The following is a 6,008-nucleotide window of genomic DNA, read 5'->3' as shown; positions in this document are numbered from 1 at the left end:
GTGGAGACCTTGGGATGATGTGCTGTGAAGACACCCTCTCCCTTTTCTCCCTGAAGGGCCTGGACGCCGGTTCCTCCACTTCCCAGGGTGAGGGGACGAAGAGGCAACCAGAGGAAGAGACCCAGACGGCGGTCACGCCTCTCCCGACACCAGCTCCTGACACCCTCCCTGGCCCTGCACATCTGGGAACACGGAGGACAAGGCAAGTTTTCAATTCAAACTCCATTTTCAGCTAATAGTTCTTTAAATGTGCACTGTTAACAGAAGGCTCGGTAAATGTTTCCCCTTCTGTCGACTTGGAAAATTACAAAAAGCTCGGCTTGTGTGTGGTTTAGCTGCGCCTCGGACCCACCTCTCCTGCCGGGCCTCTGAAACGCTGCACACGGGGCTGTTTCTGGAAGATCCATGGGGGTGAAATGGGGTTCGATGGGCCGCATCTCCGTCACCACCTCGAGCTCGGACTATCTCAGAGGCCTTTGTGTTCACAGGGAGGGGTCTGAACGCTTCTACGCTTATTTAAATGGGTTCGCCCCTGCACATGCATAATCGAACCTCACACAGCTGCTAATACCTTCCCTCTGCAAATGTGCACCGCAGTCGGGCCGCCTTCCTTTCCTATCAAGCCCCACGGGTGCTGGGACCCACTCCAGCTCCCAGAGACCACGTTGTTCATTCCCTGGAGGTTATCAAATCGTTTTCATTCCCACATCTCTATAACATAACGCCTGATTAGTGAATAGTCCTCCTGGAACCACTGCTAGAGTTTGGATGTTTGTCCCCCAGGCCCCAGGTTGAAACGGGATCCCCGGCGTTGGAGGTGGGGCCTGGTGGGAGGGGCTTCGGTCGTTGGGCGGGTTTCTCAGGAGAGGCTGGTGCCCGCCTCATGCTGGGGAGGTGTCACTGCAGGTTCCTGCAGGGGCTGCCTGTCACACAGAGCTAGGGTCTTCCTCCTCTCTCTCTTGCCTCTTCTCTCACTGCTCATCTCTCATCTCTGCACACAGCTCTGCTTCCCCCAAGAGCGGAAGCTCCCTGAGACCTCCCCAGGAGCAGATGCCAGGACAGTGCTTCCTGTACAGCCCGCAGAACTGGCAGCCAAATAAACCGCTTATCTTTAGACATTATGCAACCTTGGGTATTTCTTTGTAGCACCACAAATGGACTAAGACAACCGCTGATTCCTTTTATGATTTTCTTGGCATGCTGAGACTCCGCCGCATGGACTGGAAGATCATCCTATCCACTCCTCACAATCAGTCCACGGGGACTTTCATCCTGAGTCTCACTGAACTTTTATATTAGTTTTGGGAGAATTGACTTTGTTTTCTTCTATGAAGCTTTTCCCTCCAAGGACGTGGGATCCCTGCTCCAATGAACTAAATGTTTTGTGCCCCCAGAATTCGCATGTCGAAGCCCTGATCCCTACCGTGAAGGCATTTGGAGATGAGGCCTTGGGGAGGTGATTAGGGTCAGGGGAGATCAGGAAGGTGGGTCCCATGACGGAATTAGTGCCTTTGTCAAAAGGTAGAAAAGCCAGGAGGTCTCGCTGTGCACCACCAAGGAAAAGCCTTGTGAATCCATAACTAAAAACAGCCCTCACTGAGAAAACTTCCATCACCGAGAAACCTGCCCTCACTGAGAAAACTTCCATCACCGAGAAACCTGCCTTCACAGACAAACCTGCCCTCACGGAGAAACCTGTCCTCACGGAGAAACCTGCCCTCAGGAGAAACCTGCCCTCGGGAGAAACCTGGCATCACAGACAAACCTGCCCTCATGGAGAAACCTGCCCTCACGGAGAAACCTGGCATCACCGAGAAACCTGCCATGTTGGCATCCTGACCTTGGACTTCCAGCTCCAAGAACTGTGAGAAATAAATGTTTGCTGTTTGAGCAGCCCAGCCATGTATTCCCTTGTAGCAACCAAGCTAAGAAAGCATCCCATCGACTCCCAGTTATTTTTAACAGCAAACCCATGCCTATGGTAAACAAACATTTTTCTGATTTTAATTTTCTGATTTTAATTTTATATTTAATTTAAAATTAAATATAAGGAAATTTGTTAATTAAATTTAATCTATTAAATCTATTAATTACATCTATTAAATTTCCAATATAAAGGAAATCTATTGGTTTTAAAACCAATGCCCAGCAACTTTTTCAAATTTTTAAAATTAATTATAGTAGGGGGGTTTGTTCTTGTTGTTGTTTGGTTTGTTTTTTTGTTTTTTGTTTTCCGTTTTGCTTTTTCATGTAAAAGAATCTCTTTGGTTTCTTAGCTGCACAATCAGATCATTGGCTAAAAGGATGCCTTTTTTTCTGATTCCCCAATATTTATACTAACTATTGAGCATTTGCTTTCTTATGTTAGCTGGAGCCTCCAAAGCGCTGCTGAATAATGGTGTTTAGTGGCCCCAGTTTTAAAGCAGGGCCTTAGTGTTTTCAATCATCTCTATCATTTCCTAATTTCCTGTCTAAGCATACATTTGCTTTGGATTTTTGTGTTAGGTTTTTATTGCTTCATGACAAGTTACCATAAAAGCAGTGGCTTAAAACAGCATAAATGTTATTATATTAAAGGTTCATGGGTGCAGAATTGCAAGGTCTAGCTTACCTGGCACGGTGGGCTGAACTGTGTCCCCTGACAATTCATTGGCTGAAGTTCTGACCCCCAGTGTGGCTGCATTTGGTCATAGGTCCTTTAAGGAGGTCACTAAGGTTCAATGTGGACATTAGGGTGGGGCCCTGATCCAACAGGACTGCTGTCCCTACATGAAGAGGCACAGTCCCTCTCTGTCTCTCTCTGCCATGTGAGGACATAGCAAGAGGGTGGCCAACTGCAAACTAGGTATCGGGCCCTCACCAAAGGTCAACCCTGAGGGTGCCTCAATCTCAGACTTCCAGCCTCCAAAACTGAGAAATAAATGTCGTCTGTCATTTAAGCATCCAGGTTGTGGTATTTTATTAGACTCCGGAGCTGACTGAGACAGTTAGGTCCTCCGCTCAGGGTCCCATTGGGCTGAAACTGTCCGCTGGCAGCATCCTCACTGGGGGTCTGGACTGGCGGTGCTTCCTGGGATGGCTGGCAGAATTCATTTCCTTGCTGCTGTACAACTGAGGTCCCATCTCCTAGCTAGCTCTTGGTGAAGGGCCACACTCAGCAGCTGAAGGCCGCCCAAGGTCCTGCCACCTGGCCCTAGGCAGGATGCAACGTGGCTGCTCTTCATAGCCAGTGGTAGCATCGGCCTTGGATCGGCCAACATCCAGCCTAAGAAAATGCTGCTTTTAAAGGGATCGCCTGATTAGGACCCACCTAGACAGCTCACAGGTTCCACCAACACCCAAGGGGAGGGAATCAGACCCCATCCCCCCAGAATACCATGGAACTCTGTTTACCACAGGTTTTATTAAGAATACCTTCTAAACATTATTACATGTGGAATCCCCGCACAAATTTAATAATATTTAGCACAAATTTGGGAGGCTGAAGCAGGTGGATCATCTGAGCTTGGGAGTTAGAGACAATACTGACCAATATGGAGAAACCCCATATCTACTAAAAATACAAAATCAGCTGGGCGTGGTGGTGCATGCCTGTAATCCCAGCTACTTGGGAGGCTGAAGTAGGAGAATCACTTGAACCTGGGAGGTGGAGGTTGCAGGGAGCCGAGATCGCGCCATTGCACTCCAGCCTGGGCAACAAGAGCAAAACTCTATTTAAAAAAAAAAAAAAATTCTTTATTTTCTCTCTACATTTGTTGATATCTTGCATGATGTTAGATTTTTTTGGTTTCTAACCATTTTTGCATCTCAAATTACTGGATTATAAATAGAGTTTACAATTTGTGAGAGTCTTCCTTTTTAAATTTGTTAAGGGTGACTTCGTGGCTAAAGGCAATCTATTTTTTTGAATAATCAAGTGATAGGACAAAACGTGATTTTTTTTTCTTGTTGAAGAACATACATTATGTTGTATTGTTTATTGTTTGTGTCCTCTGTATTCTTTTTTATGTATTTTCTGCTTGGGGTTCCGAGAGATGTACACAGACACCCCATTTTGCTCCCTATTTTTGTTCACACTATTCTGGATTTTCTGGTAGATTTTGCTCCATACATTTAGTGAGTATACTGTTTGTTACTTATCAGTTTTTGTCAATGTAATTAAATTTCTTATCAATTGGACAATTTTTCATTATATAATCATCTACTTTCCCCTTGACTGCTTTTAAGTTTATATTCTTGCTTGAATGAAGTTGAAATTGCCACTAATTTATATTTGACCTTTCTCTGCTGCTTAATTTCAAGTGTTTCCTATAAGCCATGAGCTGACTTTTGCTTCTAAATGAATCAGTGATTCTTTCACTGAAAGGGGAATTTATTCTGTTCTCATTAAGACCTCATCCATATTCTTGATTTTCTTTTCTCTTATTTGTTTTAAGCTCTACTTTTTTGGTACCATCTTTTTTCCTCTCCTCTTTTCTGATGCTTTGCCAAGTTGCTGTGTGCTGTGTCTGTGTTTCTTTCGAATGTGAGAGTCCTGTTGAGTTCTTACAGCTCACTGGTGGTTCCTGTGCCTTCCTGACCTGCAGGCACGGGCAGGGGACATCACCATTCCCATATGATTCCTCCACCTCCTCTAGTGAGCACACCTGGGCCGGCCTGCTGAACCGGGTCACCTCGTCCGCCCAGCCCAGGCCAACCCAGGTCAGTCGACTCTCAGCCAACCCAGACAAGTGACACGGCCCAGCTTAGGGCAGGGAACTGCCAGCCAACTTCCACCAGAATCACTGGCCCACAGTCCTGAGCTGAGCCCAGTGTCCACTATGTCCTGTCCCTGAGGTGCTGGGGTCTTCGTCATGAGCCGAGGTCACGGTGACCGATGAGAGACACACCGTCTGCTCAGGGCACCACGCTCCAAACCCCCAACACAGCAGTCCCCGTGTTCCTCAGACATTTCCCCCAAACATCAAAGAACTTACTGGAAAAATAAGTTTTATAGTTTTGTTCATAAAAGAAATCAGAGAGAAAGGCTTTATTTCTAGTCTGCACACAGAAAATTAAATGAAATATAAATTCTTAATCAGATGCCCAGTAAAGCAGAAAGAAGCTTCACTGTAGGCACTAAATCGGCTTTGACATTTACAACTTCATTAAACAATGAAACAAAGTCACAGTTTTTGTAACTCGTAAAATAGGACAGCAGTGGGATCCAGCCCCAAATTTAAGCAATATTTAGACGCTGCAAGAATATGAGATTGAGGCTTAAGGGGCTTAGGGGGCTTATCTCAGACTCAGAAAGTTGGCGAACTTTTATATTTATTGAATATTCATTTGAATGAGTGATACACTTTATTTTAGGCATGACAAGGACGATTTCAGATAAAGATTATGCTGGACACGAAGTCCCCACAGGGGGCCACATGACTGTCTGCTTTCCAGAAAAGACATTAGTGCTCCTTGGAGGTTAAAATGGGTACAAGTTTATCCACCTTCAAACGACAGCTTCTAAACCACGTGCCCTCTGCAGGCTCAGACAACGATTCTCCAAGAAAATCGCCTGGCAGTTGTCGCGCCATGGGTGGTGACCGTTCAGGTGCCAAGGACACGCTGGTTTGTCGTCGTCGTCCTGAGCACCCTGGCCAGGGTCCTGAACAGGCAGGTTCCACAAATACCCAGGCCCGGCCAAAGCAGCACCCTGGTCTGCAGGTGGCACCTCTGCCTCAGGCCAGGCTCCAGAAAGCCAGACGGAAGTTGGGGCTGCTTAGGTACACACCCCATGCCGGGAGACAGAGAACCGGGAGGGCCCCCCGGCCTGGCTGTCAGGAAAAGCAGCAGAATCTATGGACACCTGTGGGCCTCACTGAGGGGACTGGTGGGGAGCAAGTGTGATATCTGCCCCATGGGTACAGACGCCCTCCCACTGTGATATCCGTGCCGTGTGGGTACAGACGCCGTCCCACTGTGATATCCGTGCCGTGTGGGTACAGACGCCCTCCCACTGTGATATCCAC

Source organism: Mandrillus leucophaeus, unplaced genomic scaffold, assembly GCF_000951045.1.
Source record: "Mandrillus leucophaeus isolate KB7577 unplaced genomic scaffold, Mleu.le_1.0 Scaffold288, whole genome shotgun sequence".
Classification (NCBI taxonomy): domain Eukaryota; kingdom Metazoa; phylum Chordata; class Mammalia; order Primates; family Cercopithecidae; genus Mandrillus; species Mandrillus leucophaeus.
This window is presented reverse-complemented; position numbering follows the sequence as displayed.